Source organism: Mercenaria mercenaria, chromosome 4 (genome assembly GCF_021730395.1).
Source record: "Mercenaria mercenaria strain notata chromosome 4, MADL_Memer_1, whole genome shotgun sequence".
Lineage (NCBI taxonomy): Eukaryota > Metazoa > Mollusca > Bivalvia > Venerida > Veneridae > Mercenaria > Mercenaria mercenaria.
The window spans coordinates 60,015,153-60,038,141 of record NC_069364.1 but is presented as its reverse complement, the minus strand read 5'-3'; the positions used below and the strand labels follow the sequence as shown (position 1 = coordinate 60,038,141).

The 22,989-nt window shown below is 34.0% G+C and overlaps 1 protein-coding gene across 14 annotated transcripts in view; it reads right to left on the bottom strand.

Moving 5' to 3' along the window:
• LOC123551877 (suppressor of lurcher protein 1-like) overlaps nucleotides 1-22,989 on the bottom strand; it is a 377,473-nt gene that overhangs the window by 239,634 nt on the left and 114,850 nt on the right. For all 14 annotated transcript variants that reach the window (XM_053541411.1, XM_053541412.1, XM_045341120.2 and 11 more), the window contains one exon: nucleotides 13,267-13,324. The gene's annotated coding sequence lies outside the window, so the exon portion shown is untranslated. The remainder of the gene's footprint in view (nucleotides 1-13,266; nucleotides 13,325-22,989) is intronic.

Genomic DNA, 22,989 nt, shown 5'->3' with positions numbered 1-22,989 from the left:
TGCTCCTGATCTTGCATATTTTTCAGTATTTATTGACAAGTACTACATCGCATATCTTCTGCCATGTTCCTCATATAACTTTTAAAGCAGGTACGTTTTTGTCATTCTGCAGTGACAAAAATTTCACAACGAAAACAACGATACTTATAAATGCGCTACGATTGACTAGAAACTTTTCATGCACGCATATAGTAAGCATAGTTTGGTGTACAAAACAAACGAAGAATGAGAAAGTTTTACTTGTGAGTAAAAATGCAATATGGACACCTAATGTAAAGATTTCCAGTCTACCATACGTTAACTTACAAAATCAACTAAGTTAAAAAAACAAAACTGTTAATTTTCGATTGAACTCTATTTAATTTGGCTATTCTTTACTTCATATGAAATAGTCTAATTAATAACTTTGTTTCGACATTTTCTAGAGAGACTTAGAACGCCAAGAAGAAGAAGACTTATATTCACACAAAAAAGAACTATACCGCTACAAATGTACAATAGAAATCAAAGCCTTGAAAGGACTGAAGCCATTGTTTATTGAGTGATATTTCCACCGATTACACCTGAAGAATCAACATTTCATTGTGCATAGACCGGTTATGATTTGAACAATGTTGGTAGAGATCTACTAGACAATGGTAAATGCCAAATACCTAAGCTCTGTGCATTGTGGTTCAAGACAAGAAGATTTTAAAGGTTTTCCCTTTACAACTCTAAGTAAAACTAAGTTTGCCCCAGGGTGGGGCCAATTTCAACCCTAAACCCTACACCCTAACCATAAACCCTAACCCTAACCCTAGAGCGGAGTGATTCCGAATATTTCGAATGTGAATATAAAGTTCATATTTATTCTAGAATCCGTTGCTGCTTGTTTTGTTGTTTAAAACAGTAGACCTCAGTTGCTCACACACTCACGCAATACCAAGATTATAACAAATGAATTTCGGACTATTTTTTACACGTCCAGAATATTTGTGTGATGCGGTCACATAGAAATAGAAGGAAAACTCAAACGACGCGAGGTTGAAACTTGGTAGTTGATTTAGAGCTATAGCCAGTTGCTTAAGCTTAATTAAATAAAACCATCAGAATTTACTCTTTTTCGCTTCTGTCAATGTCAGTTTTCGAGGAATAAACTTCTTACGCCGCCATTTTTATCTAGCATGCGACAGGAGCAAAGCAGACTTCGATAGAACGCAAATGAGTAAAAGAAAAGATGGTTCTATTGACAACGGGCAAGAGAAAAGAACGAAGGAGTAAGACGGTTTATATTTAAAGTAACTGTGACTGGATATGCGCAGGAGAATTCATTTATGAATGGCAATCTATTTTAGTTATATGTGTTAGGCAAAAGTGTATTTTAAGAAGATTTGGTTTTTTTATAGAAGGTATGTTAAACTCAGATACCATGTTGTCATATTTACTTACAGAAAGAAGTCAGTCTAAGAAATTAAAACAACTGCTCACAGGTGTAAACATACCTACGATACATTTAATTCATAAAGTAAAGTATGAAATTTGTTCGTGCTCACTGTTCCTAAATCAATATGCTTAAGCTTGGTTGAGCTTTTTCAGGGAACCGATGAGGATGCTAACTGAAAACATATAAACACAGATTTAAAAGATTTCCAGGGATTAAGATAAACAACGTTATCATCTGTAAAATAAACATAACTTAGTGAGTAAAGAATAAGATAGAATGAGAGCAGAGATACTACTCAAAGAGAAAATGCTGACAGAATAAGCTTAGAAATATTGAGACTTGCTTCGTTATCTTAGGTACATTAATGTCCAACGGGTAATAAAAATAGCACGGCTGGCTTCTTTGCTAATGTTCATTTCATAACCACCTATTCTGTTAATTTCTTATGACGTTTTATGGCCTTTAAATCAGACGAAACATGCCTTTGTCAAGAAAACCTTTATGTGTAATCAAGTAATGCATAGAGGCGTATGTTGTTAATTACATAAATCAGTTCCTTATTACAAAGGTCACGTATCTAGTGTGTTCATGATTCAAAGTATGCGTGAGGTAATTGCAAGGTATTTACTTTCTTACCCTCTAAACAACTTTTCAAATACTAATATTTATTGTATTAGACATTCGTTGTCATAATAGCAACATTTGGCTTCTTAAGACCATTCTAATATTTTAACGATCACTGTCACAATGGCACACAATGGTATAAGTATTTGTAGAATAACGTCTCTGCATAAGGGGTAAAAGAGGTCCTTTTACACATTTTCGGATGATACCCTAAAATTCCGAGAGTCCAAGTATGAACTCCTTTCAAATTGTTTAAAGGCATGCAAATGTTATGCAAAACGATAATGGAAGAAATGAAAAATGACAATGAAACCAAACATTTTTCTCCCAAAGTGTTGATTCCTTGTTGCTTTACTTTAGTTTTCAGTATTATTGTAAACCGTTTTTTCTTAAACTCTTCTGTTTGTCAAAACTACAAAACTGGGAATCATAGCAATATCCACAAATGTAACAAAATGATATAGACCGATACCTAAACAGATGTAGCTACATTATATTATGGTTTTAGATGTTTAGATAATTTTATTGTGAGTAATACAAATACTAATTCTCACAAAATCTAATGTTCCAGACAATGTTTTATAAAGCCGCAAACAATATTGCTGAAATATAAAAATGCTGTCTAAAAGAAAAAGTATAATGTGTGTCTGAAAGCGTATTACTTGCAAAGTTTATTTGAAATTGATTGTATGAGAAAACCCGCTAACCATAATACAAAACATGAACGGCAAAACTTTTCTATTTGCAGAAACAACTGTTGTCGACCCCGACTGACCAAGTCCTATATAAGCTAGCTATAGCTTTTCACTCATTCGTCCAACCTGAAACAAGGTTTTCGAGTTTTGAAATAAGTCTTTTATTGCGTATGCTAAATGGGGTGTTTTTCCCCTTAGGCGTAAAAAAAATTGTTTGTTTCCGGTATCCCGACCTACCCTAAATTTTTACTTTTTAACAAAAAGTTGTAAAACTTCACTTTTTATGCTTTAAACATGGCCAGTGATGTTAGAAATCAACTTACTAATGCTCTAAAGGCATAACCCCTTATTTGTATTCATTTTTGACATAAAAATAATTTCAGAAAAGTCTCACTTAAAAAAAAACAATTCCGACCTACCTACCGTAATTTTTTTTGAGCATGTTACTGGAAACAAAGAATTTTTTTAGGCCTTACCTATAGGGTATTGTAACGCGTACATTATCATTGTATATATGCATTCTTTTCTTATCAGAATGGCTGAAACTAATTTTCTAAACACTTACATGTTTGTTTGTTTTGTTTTGGGTTTAACGCCGCTTTTCTACAGTATTTCATTTATCTGACGGCGGGAAGTTAACCTAACCAGTGTTTCTGAATTCTGTACCGGTACAAACCTGTTCTCCACAAGTAACTGCCAACTTCCCCACATGAACCAGATGTGGAGGACAAATGGTTTCAAACACAATGTCTTTCATCAAATCGTCACGGAGAACATACGACCCGCCCGATGATCGAACACACAGCCCCGCGACCCGTAGATCGGCGCTGTCCCTATTGAGCTAAGCGGGCGGGTTTAATGTGAACATATATAATGTAATTATTCAGAGTACGTTATGTATTTTACATTCCATAAATATAATATGTAGTTATACTCATTAACCAAAAAAGAGTAATGGGTGATTCTGAATAAAAATTCAATATCTGTCAAAAAAAAATAGCAAAGCAGCCATCATAGCTATAAAAAATCCCATAAATTAGTTATATATATATATAATTATCAGCTGTAAATCTTGCTTCGAAACTGGGAAAGAAATATATTTTATATTTTACATTGAAAAGACTTGATATTTTATATTTTCAAAAGTATTTTTGTCTTTGAAGAATCAAAAACCCCTTTCGGGTAAGTACTAACAGAAAAATGAAGACATATTTTAAAGTGATTTCTTTTATGTTAGCAGTCAAAAAAGAAATCATATTTTAGTAATAAAATATTAAACTGTGAAATTAAATGCCAAGATATAAAATTGATAAGCATAATCCAATTCAATCTTGAAGATACATTCAGAGATGCGGATTTAGAGCATGGCTGTAATAGATTAATGTATTTATCTTATTGGAGTTAAAAGTCAAAAAATATGAGACGTTGTACAATCTCAATAATGTATACTGTCAGTATCGGATGAATTCGAAAGTCAAACAGATTAGAAAAGAGGCGGATAGAACAGATAAGTGTCTATAAAGAAGAAAATAAGTTTAAAATAGTTAATTCAATGTACAGCAGGTTGATCCATCATGATTATGATCAGAGACTATTTCTGTTTTAATGGAACCATCAAGTTAAAAACGTTATGTGGCAGTTGAATCTGCGTTGTAAGGGGATGTCATTAATATTGTTGTATAAAGTGCTTAAAATGTCTGAGATTTTTATCATTCAGATGACACATATATAGTCTGTAGAATAAAATAACATAAAATTTGAAAGATTTACCACCACAAGAGAAAAGTTAACAAGATATAAACGTAAAAATGTTAGAAGTTATGTAAAATTATAACTAAAAGATATTCATTTTGTTTTCATTTATAAACAAGAGCCATGTTACACATGGCTAATCCCCCCGCCGGGCATATTATAATTGAAGTCTAAAGTTCCTGGCAAGTTAGTGTCTGAAAGTATTGATTTTGGGGAAAGCTTTGAAGAACCGTTTAGTTGTGGTCCGCATCAGGGGTTTTAAAGTTAATCTTAAAAAACAAAAAAAAAAACAAAAAATGCAAGACCACAACAAAAATATTTATCAGGTAGAAATTGGTCAAAATACACCTCAAAATTGGAAATAGCATGCATGTTGTACTACAGAAAAGTGGTCTTGATCCCTACGACTAGTAAAGAAAAAGTTACAATAAAAGCTATTTATAGTAACAACAAAGGGAAATAATTCTAAAGAAGGGTACTCTGCAAGACACTTTGTCTCATGATGGTGTATAATTAATTGTGGCAAGTTACATCAAAATCCCTCCATGCATGAAGAAGAAATGCTTCGGACAAAGTCATTCTTGTATCTGACCTTTGGCCTCTAAGTGTGACCTTGACCTTAGACCTAGTGACCTGGATCTTGCGCATGACACTCCGTCTCGTGGTGGTAAACATTTGTGCCAAGTTATATCAAAATCCCTCTATGCATGAAGAAGAAATGCTCCGGACAATGTTTTCATTCTTGTATCCTTTGACCTCTAAGTGTGACCTTGACCTTAGATCTAGGGACCTGGTTCTTGCGCATGACATTCCGCCTCGTGGTAGTAAACATTTGTGACAAGACATATCAAAATCTCTCCATGCATGAAGAAGATATGCTCCGGACAAATTGTTTTAAGAAAATATGATAAAGGGGAAGAACTCAAAAAATAGGCAAGGTACATGTAGAGTTATTGTTCTTGCACACTACAGTTCCTCCCAATGTGTTCTATCAATGTATGAAGTTTGAAGAAAATCCCTCCAGTACTTTTGGAGTTATGCTCCGGACAAATGTTTTTAAAAAATATGATAAAAGGGAATAACTCAAAAATTAGGTAAGGTAGAGTTATTGTTCTTGCACACTGCGCTTCCTCCCAATGTGTTCTATCAATGTATGAAGTTTGAAGAAAATTCCTCCTGTACTTTTGGAGTTATGCTCCGGACAAATTTTTTCAAGAAAATATGATAAAGGAGAAGAACTCAAATATTAGGCAAGGTAGAGTTATTGTTCTTGCACACTGCACTTCCTCCCAATGTGTTCTATCAGTGTATGAAGTTTGAAGAAAATCCCTCCAGTACTTTTGGAGTTATGCTCCGGACAATGTTTTTCAAGAAAATATGATAAAGGGGAATAACTAAAAAATTAGGCAAGGTAGAGTTATTGTTCTTGCACACTTCACTTCCTCCCAATGTGTTCTATCAGTGTATGAAGTTTGAAGAAAATCCCTCCAGTACTTTTGAAGTTATGCTCCGGACAAAGATCGTTGCGGACGGACGGACGCACGCATGCACGCACGGACGGAGGGCATTTTTAATATCCCCTTCGCCTTTGGCGGGGGGATAAATAAAGAAAGCACAAAGAAAACATGAACATGGATTTATTCAACTCAACTTATTTACCATAATATGGTTTATTATCATTTTTTAAGTGTTAAGGGAAAATGTCCCTTGTCAGTATATCGAACGCTTTAAACACCAAATTCATAAAGTCATATGACCTTCTTCATTGACTTACATGATGTACAACTAAGATCGTTTTTACTATAAGTCCAATAAGTACTTGTAGTAACAATACTTGTTTTATACATAAGTAAACAATTTCAAACATGCTTCTTTTCGTTACATGCCGAACTAAACAGTAATGTAGTAAGTAAAACTAAAGGAAAACGAAAGCATATCTTTGGACAACGACTGAAAGGGGGGGGGGGGTCCCAGTTAGGTGTCCTGCGCAAAAATTGTTTTTTGATTTTATTTACACCTTGTGGTATAATTACCTACATGTATTAAGTATCATTAACAATGTTTACTGTTACCAGTTTGATTACTTTTATAGATATTCACATTTAAATGTGGTTTGGGAATCTGTCATGTGACCAACAAGGAACATAATTTCTGTTATTTTTTAAAAAAATGGTTTCTAACTTTTTACCTGAAACTTTCATGATAAAAATAACTATGCATGGCCATTCAAAACAACATGTTCATTTTAAATTGTACTGAATACTTTTTTCATCACAGAGCCACAAAGTGGTCTAATCAAAATTTACTGATTTTCAATGACGAACTTTACCAAAAAGCTAAAAACATTTTCATTAGTTGAGAAAATTAAAGTGTTATTTTCAGCAGATATTGTAAACTAATTAAACATTAAAATGAAGTTATATCAGTACACTCTGATTAATATTGGAAGAGTGGTACACTCTCAAACTGGAAAAAAGTGGGTGGGTTTAAATAACATATTCGAAGCAACACTACAAAAATTGTGCTAATGTTAAAAATGGCCTCAGATTGTCCATTACTTAATTTAATTTTATTAAGTACAGCATTGATTGAAAATTTTAACCAAAAAAAATCCCACTTTATATTCATGTGTGCCATGGAAAAATCATGGACCTTGAACATGACATGTAGACAAACCAAATTAACCAGAAAGCTCAAGTATTTAACAAAAGGTTTTGCACTGAGAAGTATATTTGAGGGAAAGCTATTGTTCAAATTAGCATTAAAATTTTCTGCATTGATTTTTCCAATGGACACATGTATAAAGTCTTATTAAAGAGACAGATGTTTTGTTAAAATTTATCAACCAAGTTTGATTTAATAAAACTAGAATGTAGGACACATGGTGTGGTGTGCCACCCCCCCCCCCCCCCCCCCCACCCTCCCCCTCCGCCGACTGGTACATTTGTCACAAATAAGGGGAAATAATTCAAATGTTTGCAGCCTCAAAAAAATATGAAAAGGATTCATTATTCTATACCATATACTTTTTGAGCTATGAGCATCACAAACAAAAAATCCACTATTTTGGCTATTTCAAGGGCCATAACTCTGTAATGAATGCTAAAATTCTCAAGAAGAATGCCATGTGTGCAAAGGTCACATTATGATAAAGACTCAAGCAAGGTTTCATGAATTTATATTTAAATACTTCTGAGTAAGGCACCGAGAATACTTCTAAGTAAGTCACATAATTAGGTAAAAATGTGCATTTTTTTACTATTTCAGGGGCCATAACTCTGGAAATAGGGGGCAGACCCAGATAAAAAATAGTAGGTGCGCAAGTTCATATCATGATAAACACTCATCAATTTATATCAAATACTTTTTGAGCTAGGCGTGTCACAAGGTGAAAATGTGCATTTTTGACTATTTCAGGGGCCATAACTCTAGAAATAGGGCGCGGACCCAGATTTAAAAATAGGAGATGCGCAAATTCATATCATGATTAAGACTAAAGCAAGGTTTCATGAAGCTATATCAAGTACTTTTTGAGCTAGGCGTGTCACAAGGTGAAAATGTGCATTTTTTACTATTTCAGGGTCCATAACTGTAGAAATAGGGGCGGAGACAGACGAAAAATAAAAGGTGTGCAAGTTCATATCATTATAAAGACTCATGCAAGATTTCAACAATTTATATCAAATACTTTTTGAGCTATGCGTGGCACAAGGTGAAAATGTTCATTTTTTACTATTTCAGGGGCAGTAACTCTAAAATTAGGGGGCGGACCCAGACGAAAAATAGAAGGTGCGCAAGTCCATATCATGATAAAGACTCTTGCAAGGTTTCATCATTTTATATCAAATACTTTTTGAGCTAGGCGCGTCACGAACTTCGGACGGACGCACGGACGGATGGACGGACGGACGCACGGACAAGAACAAATCTATATGCCCCACCACTCATGGGGGCACAATTATGATAGTAATGGACAATCTGAGGCCATTTCGCAACAACTGCACAATTTCTGTAGTGTTGCTTCGATTATTTATTTACCCCACCCACTTTTACCCAGTTTGAGAGTGTACCACTCTTCCAATATTAATCAGAGTAAACTGATATACTGTCATTTTTTATGTTTATTTAGTTTACAATATCTGCTGAAAATAACACCTTAATATCTCAACTAATAAAAAATGTTTTAGCTTTTGAGTGAAATTCGTCCATTGAAAATCAGTAAATTTGATTAGACCATTTTGTGGCTCTGTGCTGAAAAAAGTATTCAGTACAATTTAAAATGAAACATGTTGTGTGAATGTCCATTGCATAGTTATTTATCATGAAAGTTTCAGGTAAAAGTTAGAACCATTTTTTAAAAAATAACAGAAATTGTGTTCCTTGTTGGTCACATGTCAGATTACCCCACCCACTTTAAATGTGAATACCTATAAAAGTAAGTCAAAACTGGTAACAGTAACACTTGTTAATGAAACTTAATACATGTAGGTATATTACCACAAAGTATAAATAAAATCAAAAAACATTTTGCGCAGACACCTAACTGGGACCCCCCCCCCCTTTGTGTAATCATTCGAGTCTCATTGTATATCATAATGCAAAACCACATACTTACTAGAAAAGTTTGATTCATCTTGCGAAAATTGAAATTTTGAAAGAGTATTGATAAAATTTAATCACTGCTTTCAAAAAATATAAGCAACTTTATATCCTAGAAGTTTTCTTTTGTCTTAGATACATTTAAGTTTCAAGGCAGATATTGATAGCTTTCATCTTATGGAACACTATTCTTCTGCTCGTTAAATTCACTTCAAAACTAAATAATAGTGCGCATATGTTTTATAATTCAATCTTATCTGATCTTCAAACAGTGATTTCATTTAACGTGGGATATATTATTTCTTAAGTGCGTATATATGCATTCTAAATATCATGATCAAATTTGATAGCATAATATGAGCAGTTTTAAATCTACTTTCATCCAATTAAATGACAGAATTATTGCGCTACATCAATTGGTGTGCTGGTTAATCCTCGAAATATTGACTTATTTGCCTTTTATTTTATTCTGAAATTTCTTAACTTTACCCCGAAATTTCTTACTGAATACATTAGTGAAATCAAGAATATAGAAACTAAGAACTGTATGCAATATTTATATCCAGTTTTCACTTATATGAATTAGTGAAAGGAAATAAAAGAAAAGTATGATTTTTTTCTTTAAAATTCCTCAAACATGCATAACAATTGCAAGTATACATGTCCTGCCAGATCGACGAGTCTTTTTATATAGCCAAAAGGTCTTGCATTGCAAAGTAGGCCCGCAGCAAAAAGAAACTGTAGTAGAAGATTTTGCTTAAAATCCAACAACAAGTTCAACTTAACTACATGCAAGATACAAAAATGGGTAAGGGATAGAGAAAGGGGTAGGAACTAAAAATGCAGTCTCCCTACACCGCAAACCGCAAACACGGACGTGTACAAGACACACACACGCACGCACTGACAAAGCAAACAAACAGAAAAGCAGGAAAAATTCAAACACGTGTATATGAATATCGAGCAATCTACATGTAGCAACCACTACGATATAATTAACATTCAGTGTAAATATGATTGCAGTAGAGTGATAGGCTCCAATCACAGACCACATGCATTGAACCTGATTGCATGATTGCATGTAAGATTTCTCTAGGTATTTTCCACTTAGATACACCTGCTCGAGGAAACAGTAGATATCTAGAATAACGGTGTCTGGTAGGAAATAGCTGGAACAAATTATTGCCTGTTAGGACGGCTAGGTTAAACTTCCGGAATATATAATGTTAAAAGCGTTCCTGTAAAGATTCCAACGAAAATCCTAGACCCTGTAATTCTTCGTGTCAAATTAGGCTGTACATTTGAACAAGTTATGTAAAGCTTATTTGTGTGAAGAGAAATCAAAGTGAACACATACAAAATAAATATGGGTCTTCAAATAGATTTCATTTACTTATCTCAAGTTCAGCCAGGATAATGCAATGCGGGCGTATTATTATACACACCATTAAACTATTCAAATTAAGATACTATGGTGTAAAGTCAAAATTATGATTCGAAACAACTGTAAAATACATAAAACATTACTTTTACTACGATCAACAAAATCAACGTTTTGAAATAGATTCGACTGAAGAAAAAACGGATTCGATTAATTTATTGCCTACGCTTGTTATCGATACCAAAAGGATTTAAATATTTTGCTTTGAATTTGACGATATACCCATTTAATATATACAAATATAAATTCTGTCAAAAATACGGCTTGTATTTCACGAGTAAATCTGACCAGGCAGAAAATAAATCCGTATTGTACCTTTTGTATTGTATGTTGCCGAACTATTTTCATTTAATATGCATGATCTGACACAGGTCTACAAATAGCGCACACAAAAACTTCAAAACTTCACTCACTTTTATTTTAACATCGACAAACATTGAAGATTTCGTTTGAAGATTTCGTTTGAAAACAAAACAGCATACCAAATGGTGGCTTTATATAATAAAAGGGTCATTATAACAGTACCTAGATCTGGGATTTTGTATTCGGCTCTCGTGGATTTCGCGTGCGCCCCTCGTGAGATCCGATTTCGCAAAATACACTCGAGCCGAATACAGCATCCCAGATCGAGGTTCTATTATAATAACACTATTATATACGATAATTATAATAATAATAATAATACGATATAATACATACTATCATGCACCCCCACCTCCGACACACACACACACACACACACACACACACGCGCGCGCGCAAATACACAACAATGTTTTGCTGTAAGTCTAGTTTGAATTAAGCGGTCTTAAAGCCAAATGCACTATTACACCTCCTTGACTCAAAGTATTAGAGTTTAAATGTTGTATAAGTAACAAATATTTTAGAACGTTCAATTGTTGTTGTTGTTGTTGTTGTTGTTGTTGTAGGTTTCTCAAAGTAATAATATCGAATGACTCGACCTGTTTGCAGTAAAACGATCTAAAAACAAGAAACGGGCAATAACCGAAGCCCAACCATAGGCTTCGAGAGGTTTAAATGTTATCTAGGATTTGCATATATTTTACAACTGTAACACTTATCATTTCATATGTAGACCTTTTTATGTTCCTTTATCATTTGTATTTTTGATTATGATCATAAGACAGTCAGAAAATCGTAGTGCTTAGATATGGTGTTTACGTATACTTGAATCTTTACTATGTTCCTTTATCATTTGTATTTTTGATTATGATCATATGACAGTTAGAAAATCGTAGTGCTTAGATATGGTGTTTACGTATACTTGAATCTTTACTATGTTCCTTTATCATTTGTATTTTTGATTATGATCATAAGACAGTTAGAAAATCGTAGTGCATAGATATAGTGTTTACGTATACTTGAATCTTTACTATGTTCCTTTATCATTTGTATTTTTGATTATGATCATAAGACAGTTAGAAAATCGTAGTGCTTAGATATGGTGTTTACGTATACTTGAATCTTTACCTCCATTTAAATAAATATCAAATCAAAATATATCGCCAACAAACGCCTTAATTCCAGAGTGCCATAAGTCCATTTTTTGAAAAAAATTGAGATTTATGTGTCATTAGGTATGTCTATTACATCTGGATGATGGTGAATTTTTGGCCTTGTCGAACTAACATAAACAGCCTAAATTTTAGTCCAACAAGGCTGTAAGTAGTGTTAAGTCATTGACACTCTTATCTTTAAATGTAATTTCCAATACTATCAAAAAGCTAGTTACGGCATTGTGGAAATATGGCGACGAAAATGTAAATGTGAAGATGCTGGATGCTGATAGTGATGTTAATATGTGTACATAATTACGTACATAAAGTAATACCTAACTGGTGGTTTCTATAAAGAAGGTAAACAAACAAAGTAACATATGAATGAAACCTTTATGTTTTGTAAAGTTATGAAACATTTATTATTTCCTTATTATATAACTGTTATAGATATTTAACGTTTAAAGGCAAATTAAGGCGCCGGCCTGTTTAACAATCTCATGCATGCATTATGCCGAGTTCCTGGAACGTGACTTTTCTTATTGGTTCGTTATTCTTAGTTTTCCCGTTCATTTACTGTCATTTGTGTATCATATATGCTCAACATTGTAAGTTTTAAAACAATTGCTAAAGTAAAATCATAAGATGGCACACAAACAAACAGAGAAAATGGCGACAAGGCAGCAAAATAAATCCATCCTTTTTTGTTACATAGTTTTGTACTTTTTAGATCGTCGTTTGTATCATTCCATGCTGGGTACAAATGAAAAACGAAACTTAAAAATAGAAAAACGCAACGGCCAGTAACTCCATGAATCTTGCCCCCTTTGCATTGTTAAGCCTAGCCCATTTCCGCAAAATTATAAATAAGCAGTGTAACAAAAATGATTGTCTTGATATCTTTGGGGCCTCCGTGACCGAGTGGTTAAGGTCGGTCATTTCAAATCACTTAAGCTTGCCCCTCACCGATGTGGGTTGGAGCATCACTCGGGGCGTTAAATTCTTTGTGTTAGGAAGCCACCCAGGTGCCCGCTCGTGATGAAATAATGCACAAAGAGACACCTGGGATCTTCCTACACCATCAAAGCTGGAAAGTCGTGACATGACCTATTATTGTAACGGTGCGACATTAAAACCAACAAAAACAAACAAAATATTATAATATACCCCAAACCCAACTGTAAGTCACAGCACTTCTTATAAACTAGATCTTACCTTAATGAAATAAAAATCCAATAAATCCGTGGTACGTTTCTTCGATACTCGTAATTCTCTGTAAATATAAAATGGATGAATATCAGATTTTACTAATGACATAAAATGCTGCAGTTTTCATAATTTATTGGTTGCCAGGTAAATCACGGCGCCAAAACTTCGCTTTGCTTGGCTCATTAGGGAAAGACACAAGCGTGAACGTGTCGAAAGCAATATGATTAAATTAATGTTGGATTCAAATATACAGAATTGATATTATACATTTTGTATACCGCAAATGATATTCACATTGCATGCTGAAATGTTTGAATCCGCTATTATTTTGCTTAGCTACATTCTATTCTTGTAAAGGATCTTCTTATAGATTTTATTAACTATCACAACAACAGTCTTCAAGTTCTGTGTGGTGGCTGTAAAAGTCTCACTGAACTTAAACTCAGTTTTATCATATTTCTAGGTCGTTTGGGATCATGGTGTACATTCAGTCTTCTTATCATACAATTTCGCTTGATCTGGTGCTGGGGTAACACGTATTATAATCCTTCATGAAGAGATTCAATCAAACCGCGTCTGCAATCATTTTGCTTGTTTCAAAGGATCTTCTTATAGAATTCATTAAATGTCTTTAAGATCCTAACGGCATGTAAAACGTCTTTCTATAATAATTGCTCTCAATGTTGTTATATTTTCTAGTCTTTTGGGATCGCGGATTACATTTCAAATAAAAGCTTAATACAATATTGGCCAATTTAATTCTAATATCCCAACAGTGTTGATAACTGCATTGAAGGCTCTGAGTTGTTTAGCTGACTTCTACATTGAATGATACAGAATACGTTTGATTAATGAACCGTTTCAACAAATATGAGAGAACTGCTGAGGTCTTAAAGGTTTTCTTTTTCCAATGATATGGCCTACTTATTTAGTGTTTCATTAAAAAAAACACAGTTTGGAACAAAATGATACATTATGACCAAGTTCGTTGTACGAGGTAGAAATTATGTCGTATTGAGTTTTAAAACATGATAGCTCTAGTGATTCAGATTTTGACGCTAGATAACATATTTATAAAATGGACTCACATTTAATTTAAACAAAATTATTGAACAGGTTTCGGAACATATAACTTCTGAATTGTTAACAAGGTTTTTACTATAATTTGAACAAATGACTTCTGACAAAGTTTCACACGTGATTTAGATTGTATAAAATGCAAAAGGTATGGCTGTTTTGTGCAGTCTAAACAATGTTACTTTGTCTAGTGACACAGTTGGTTTACTGTAGAACACCAAGTTTAAAAATTTATCCAGATTTTAATCTGAACAAGAGTCATATAGACTGCTTCAGACATGTGGCTACTTCGACTTCGACTTCGACGATGTACTTTCCAACGCCTCTGTGGACATCGACTGGAGAGGGCTAAAAACTGCACATGGCAGAGTGAAAAACGCATCTACAACGTGTGCGTTGTTAAAATTACTTATGTCAAAACGTATATATACACTGTACAGTCTATTCTTCACCTAAGCAGAGAATCCGGGCGAATTATTATCTTGATCACTATCGTGTGATCAAAGTAAAGTACTGCCAATTTTGACTAAAGGCCGAAAGCCATGGTGTAACCAGCACAACCTTATTAAATGTATGCTAAATGTTCTAGTCACTACCGTTTGAAGACATTGCTCATGAAATGTAGTGGCAAATGTATTAACAATATGAATTATAACCGTAATGACCTATATTAGGGATATTACTCCAGTGCATAGAGCAATCATGACATTTTTCAAAATTGAAACAGCATTCACCCTACTTTGTAAGTTTCATGACGAGTTCTCCAAGGAAAAATGTTGACGGAGGATAATGATGAAGGGTGATCACAATAGCTCACCCTAGGACCCCTTTGCTCAGATGAACTAATAGACAATCACATGTATATATTACTATGATAGTACAATTATCAAAGAAGCCACTGATATGTACGAAGAATATAGGAGTCTGTTTTTGACAATAAGTTTACCACAGTGTTTCAAATTTTAATTAATTATTTCATTTGATTTTAAGCCAAATCATCTTAGAGATATTTCATTTATAATTACAAACCTTCAATATTCAAACGTCTAGATGAAATACATTTAAATGTCAGGCCTACTTAATTACAGACAGACATCAGTGGCATTGTTTATTATCTGTTTACGTCTGCTTTTTTCATTCTTGGTTTCTTTATATGATTTTCTTCGGTTTACATGGCCATAATTCTCACATGATCGTGCCAAACTTAATTAATAACAAGTTTTTGCTTTAACCGATAATTTACATGAATATGCATTAATAGATCTAATTACATTTATCGCTGGCATATTTCTGGAAAAAAGTCTCTGTTACTACAAAAATGTTAGGTGAATCGAATCTCATTCTATTATTCTGTGAAATTTCTTACAGAATACATAAGAAAAGTGAACAGGGAAATGACATGCTTTGAAATGTATTACAAATGTGAATTTTGACAAATGAATCAACAGTACACTGGAAAATGTCGTCATATTCTTGATTTTGCATGTTAAAAGTGTTAGGCAAATACACACTCTAATTGTGTTGTAAACCGCATGCTTTGTAAATGGTTTTCTCTGAGAAAGTTCTAACACCTGCTCGAGGAAACTGTGAATATCTAGAATAACGGTGTCTGGTAGGAAATGACTGCGAACAATAATTGCCCATTGGGACGATATTCTAGAATTCGGGGATGTAAAAGTTTAAGTAAAAGTTCTAATAAATTTCATAGATGCTATAACTCATTTTGTCACTTCAAGCTGTGCATATGAATCAGTATTCGTTAGGTATATAACGCATATTTATTTAAGGAAAACACTGAAGTTCTCCCACCATAAAATACCAACAGTTTATAGTTCAGGAGGTAACATACTTGTGTTCATTATTTTAAATTTTCCTTCAATTGTATATATTTTTCGTTTAGTGACATGCTATTATAATAACTACATTTTGTGAAAGAGTGTAATAGGATAACTGCTCTACATGCGGTGTTATGAAAGCCTTATAACATTACCATATCTGATCGAAATTATTATAGAATGGTCTGGGGTTTTCTTCTACCTTTAAAATAACAACTATTTGAATTTTGAATAATTCACCCAGCTGTTCAAGTCAAATCCCCCGAGTTGTAATGTACATTGTATTTACAAATCATACAGCATGGTAATGACAAGTGCAAATTGTAATCCGATGGTGGTTAAATAACGGATAATCAATTTATTAATTGTCGTTTAATGTCTTTGTTGTAAGTAGAACATCACATATTTCTAATATTAAGTATTTAAAATGTTACAACCAAGCGTACGGTGCCAGAACGTATATAGGATTCGTTTCACTTTAATAAAACTGATTTACAATGAAAAGACACACATCAATCATCCAAAAGGAAGTGTGTGTGTGTTCGGGTTCATAACGTCTTTTTAATCCCCCGCCGTGGCGGAGGGATTATAGGAATGGTCTGCGTCCGTCCTTCCGTCCGTCCGTCCTTCCGTCCGTCCTTCCGTCTTTCCGTCCGTAACAAAATCGTGTCCGGTCCATATCTCCTAAACCCCTTCAAGGATTTTCATGAAACTTGGGTCAAATGATCACCTCATCAAGACGATGTGCAGAACCCATGAGTCAGCCTTGTCGGTTCAAGGTCAGGGTCACAACTAAAGGTCAAAGGTTTGAGCCTTCCATTTTGTGTCCGCTCTATATCTCCTAAACCCCTTGAAGGAATTTTATAAAACTTGGGTCAAATGATCACCTCATCAACACGATGTGCAGAACCCATGAGTCAGCCATGCCGGCTCAAGGTCAAGGTCACAACTCAAGGTCAAAGGTTTGAGCCTTCCATTTTGTGTCCGCTCTATATCTCTTACACCCCTTGAAGGAATTTTATAAAACTTGGGTCAAATGATCACCTCATCAGGACGATGTGCAGAACCCATGAGTCAGTCATGCCGGCTCAAGGTCAAGGTCACAACTAAGGGTCAAAGGTTTGAGCCTTCCATTTTGTGTCCGCTCTATATCTCCTAAACCCCTTGAAGGATTTTCATCAAACTTGGGTCAAATGATCACCTCATCAAGGCGATGTGCAGAACTTATGAGTCAGCCATGTCGGCTCAAGGTCAAGGTCACAACTGAAGGTCAAAGGTTTGAGCCTTCCATTTCGTGTCCGCTCTATATCTCCTAAACCCCTTGAAGGAATTTTATAAAACTTGGGTCAAATGATTACCTCATCAGAACGATGTGCAGAAATTATGAGTCAACCATGCCAGCTCAAGGTCAAGGTCACAACTAAGGGTCGAAGGTTTGAGCCTTCCATTTGGTGTCCACTCTGTATCTCCTTAACCCCTTGAAGGATTTTCATCAAACTTGGGTCAAATGATCACCTCATCAAGAACTCATGAGTCAGCCATGTCAACTCAAGGCCAAGGTCACAACTGAAGGTCAAAGGTTTCAGCTCTGTATCTCCTAAACCCCTTGAAGGATTTTCATGAAACTTTGGTCAAATGATCACCTCATCAAGACGTTGTGCAGAATTCATGAGTCAGCCATGTCAGTTCAAGGTCAAGGTCACAGCTAAAATCAAAAGTTTTACCCTTTCACCATCCATAACAGTGGCGGGGGATTTAGCTGTCATTCAGACTGCCTTGTTCAACAATTTTTCATTCATATAAACGACGGTGTATACTTGTAGCAGTATGCACAATGCCAAGCTTTATAGTGCTGCCTCACTGGAATATCACGCTGTAGACACATGACATGATACCCCACCCAGTCACATTATACTGACACCGGGCTGACCAGTCCGAGCACTAACCTCTTAATGCTGAGCGCCAAGCGAGGAAACTACTAGTACCAAAAGGAAGACATCAATTATGTGGGGTACTAGCTAAAAGACAGATAATTATATGATAACCGAACCCTTGACTTTCTTCTCACATATTCAAGTGGACTGTATAATTTTCGATCAGTAGGAAGCGTAGACACAATTATGATACACGCACTTGAAAACAAATTAAAATTAAACGTGGGATAGAACGAACGCTGTAAAAAATATTATTTGCTTAAATCATCAAAGTGTTTTTGTATTCACCGTAAAGAAATATATATATAACTTTGCAAAATTAAAACAAGACATATAATATTCCATTGAACCTAACAAAATTTTATATATGTTATAAAATGTAGTGTGTAATTTTAATAATGGCATTCGGAATGTAATGATAATTTAATTACTTTGTAAAATGTATAGTAGTTTCTTAACACTGCGTTTAATCATTGAAATTGCAAAACTAGTGCCCAATCATCAAGTTTCAATGATATGTGCATAGAAATAGAAAAAAAAGGACACCACCCATGACGATAAAGTATCCGCTTTCAAACGAATGTTCATTTCATAAAAAAAAATGAACCTGTTTAGATGTTCACCAGTTAAAATGTCATTCAAATAGTAATAGTATATAAATGTCCGCATATATATGAGATAGAAAAATAACAAATCCACAACTGTTACAAAATAGGTATAAATAACGTAAATATACGCCTTTTAACTAAATTTAGCCAGAATTTGTCAAATTCAGTTGGAAAAACAGTACTGCTGCATTCATTAATCCAACTAGACCTATATTTATTGCTGGTATATCCTCCACATACTGACTCTTTGCCACAAATATGTCAATTGTCTTGCATTTTATTCATCAGATACATTATGTTCTGTTTCCACTTTGATTGGTGTGTAGAAAAAAATCAGGAACATGTGATCCTATTCTAGATAAATCTTCACACATGCTTAATAGTTGCCAGCATAGCTGTCTTTAATACCGACTTTTATATCGTTTCGGTTTCATGATATCCGCACAGAAACTGTGTTCATTTTATAGATTTATCACACGTTTGACGTCGCGGGAGTGTAATAAGGCCATTACATAAAAATGATTATACACTAGTGTAATAAAGCTTTGACGTCGACGTCGTTTATAGTGGTAGGCGACGTTTGTCAAACTGACTTGTTTATATAGTAAAAGAAAGTTGAATTTTTGATGTTTCGACAGGAAAAGCTAACATGTGATAAAAAGAATATTACATTTGTGACTTTCCACATTAAATTTATTAAACTCTTGAATAAAATTGATAAAATGCTCGGCGGAGCCTCGCATTTAATCATTTTATTCAACTCGAAGTTATTACTATGCTGTAAATAATCATATTATTCTGAGTGTCGCAGAGTGATAAAACCACATGCTTTTAAAGGTAAAAGGTAAGTGTAAGCATTAATCTTTAAAATCGCCGCGTCAAATGACCAGTCTATATTCAACACTTGTTTACTTGGATAAAAAGTCAATAGGAGGCTTTAGGAAGCAAAAGTTTAAGTTATTTTGAAAATCCCGCTCACACATACTACACAGATCTACGTAATCCAACATAATCTTCAAGATAAATATTCAGAGGTAGTATCTTGAACATTGCTGTCATAAATCAAGACAGTTATTATACTGGAGTTTAAAGTCAGGCAATAATAGAGACGTTATATAACCTACAGAGTCTAACAAATATTGAATATCGGCATCAGAGGAATTAAGTCAAACAGATTTTATGAAATATAGCCAGACCAAAGTCATAAGATGAATTGTATAGTCAGTCCAATGTTATAAAAAACACTCTGTTCGTTTCGGAAGCAGTCGGTGTTAAGCTTTCAAAAACATTCTCCTTAAAATAAATGGCCTAATGTGTTTTCCAATATTTTATAGGGCATCAATGGTGAGCACGGTTTCTTAGTTCAAATGTGAACACAATAATTTTGACTTTATAGTCCTTCCTTCAGTTTTAAGTACTTCCGCAATGTGGAATATGTTAGTAAACTACTGCAAGCAGAATAAATATTATTCATTTGCCTATAAACTCCACGTAGGTATGAGGACCGCATGGGTTGAAAGCTTTGATGTGGTAAGACCCTGGATATATAGTTTCTTTTGTATGCATTCATAATATATACATACAGTCTGTATTCTCCGGCCGATATAACAATTATAGTGAAGTAAACTTTTGTATCTGTTTAACTTCTATCAATTCAGCGGTTAAACATTTTTCACCGCAGAAGGTTCTAGCTTATATCAGATCATAATTCAAGTTTTAGTATTTTACGTTAATATTTTGCACAAAACACAAAACACTCATAACAGGTGAATGGCACATATAAAAGATTACAACCAGTCTGCTTCAGCAAACCAACTTTTCTCTTACATACATGCATCTTCAGAGTCACTACAATAAATAGGAATATGACGGGGATAATGTCCCATGAAAAAAGATGCTAAACTCTCACGACATAAGCTTGAATACAATGCCTTTTTACAACAATGGCATTTACGAAAATTTAATAATTCTAACAGAACTAAATCAAAATAATCAAACTGGGCGAAATTTTACGGCCGCCGCATCACTTTTCGACTGTTGTTTTGAAGGATGAGCAAATATATAAGAAGATCATTTTGGAGCATATACTGCAATCAAGCATTTTTAAAGAAAATCTGGTTTGATCGGTTAGGTTACACTTTTAGCACCGACATCAATTGAAGCTATTTTGAACAACCTTAAAGACTGTACTATCTAAGATGACTGGAAATAATAAGAACCCTTCGTGGAGTTCAATTCCCACTTGACCAGTTTCTCTGTAGATACATACATATTAATATTTTAATAAGTAAAAAAGAAAAGAAAACAAAAAATAATAGCTAAGTATTCATTATGTTCAAAGATCAAACAAATAATGCAATGATAAAACATTTTCCGCAAAATACTGGGAATTGAATTAAGGCAATACCTCTTTCATGACAGGTCTTCCTATATAGTTGAAGAATTTTAAATACGGTTCATATTATTAAAGCAATCATTTATTTCCCTTCATCTCACAATAATGAGATAATGAGAAGAAGCAAAGTACAGAGCAAAACAAATCTCTTACTTTACTTCCAAGCCAAAGTGATAAATATGGACTTCAATACGCTTCAATACTTTTCCATTCATCAAGGTACAAAGTAAATAAAGAATTATAAAGCAAGTTGTTTTGCGGAAAATATATTGCTTCCGGAATTACTGCAGGAAAACGTTTATTTGTACAGCTAGTGTATTTTTAAAGGCGTGCAGCCAGTGTATAAACGTTATGGTGTTTATTATTAAACGTCAGAAAATTAAATTAACACCAGACGAATACTATCGTAATGGCATTGTTTATATTGCAAATCTTTTACAGATAATTGCGAATCTTTTACAGATAACTCAACTAAACAAGTTTAGAATCAGATACTTACAAGTGTTCAGCTAGTGATACATGAAAGGGAGCATACTCTTAGTATAAAAAAGAACATAAAATTGTTGAAATGTAAATAAGAGCTACAGACTGATTTTAGCAGAGACTTTAGTTGGTCAGTGGTCAGTGATCAGAAAAGAATGCATATATCAAATCATGAAATGCCTTGCGGATATAATATGCATTACCCAGAATTAGCATACAGGGTATTCCCAAAATTTCATCTTATATATTTTCCTTGTAAAATGTACTGTTTTACCTCCAATTGTTTTATATGTGGATGTAAATAAATCTGCCAGAAATGGAAAGATTGCAATTGAATAGTTGCATCTCATTTGTATTCACTCAATTGGGACAATGTAACTACAAAGGATGTCACCATCATCCACTCCTTATACTGTTTCATGCAAATGGCGGATATACTGCATGGTGTTTTTCACTGCCAGTGCTATGGTTAACCTTACTTGATACAAATATTACAAATACCAGTAAATATATTCATTTTCGTGATAAGAAGATAACTTTAATGTTTTGGACATACTTCTCCATTTTAATATTACTTAACCATATGGACTGTGAGTACACTGATTCAGGTGACGGCATTTAGACATACTGTTTATAGGGGTCATGTTAATAAAATGGCTTTGACTTGAAACTGAAAGCTAGTTTTAAATAATTTGGATCTCTTTAGGATGCACAAGTAAATAATGTATCAAAATAAGTTTTTTTTAATATATTTAACCCAACTTTAGATAAATGCATAAGAGTCCTTATCCCCACCAATATTGGTAACTCCAGGCTATGGTTATTTTCTAACTTCTAACTGATTGGTTGCCATTTGCAGGTAAATCATTAAGATATAGAACGGCGCCATTGTGTCGTTAGGTTTACCTAAATAAATAAATACACTGATCCCTCTTCAGAAAATAGTAATTGCAAAACACAAAAACAAGCAAATGCAATAAAGTATTATCCCCCGTGAAATGTATGCCTGGAACCAATCAGCTGAAGGTTATATCTTTGCTGATTTGAGTACAATAGGAATAATATCGTATACTTGCCGGTAAAGAGCTATCTTGTTATTTACAATCATTTCAGGGGTTATAACTCTATAACTGTCATATAGATATGGCAAGCCAGAAGACATCTGCTCTGATGTGTTTGCAATCATGTACAACAATCGCATAAAAGCAACTAGATTTGTCACACGATGAACAGAAAGTGGGGCTTCTAGTTAATTCTAGGAACATAACTCTGATATAATTGATAACTTTTATTAGTTTGGCTGAAAATCATCGTTCGATTAGTACAAACATATAATATCCACTAAAGACCATTTTATACCATGCATATAGATATCAGTCAGTAAAACTATCATTTTA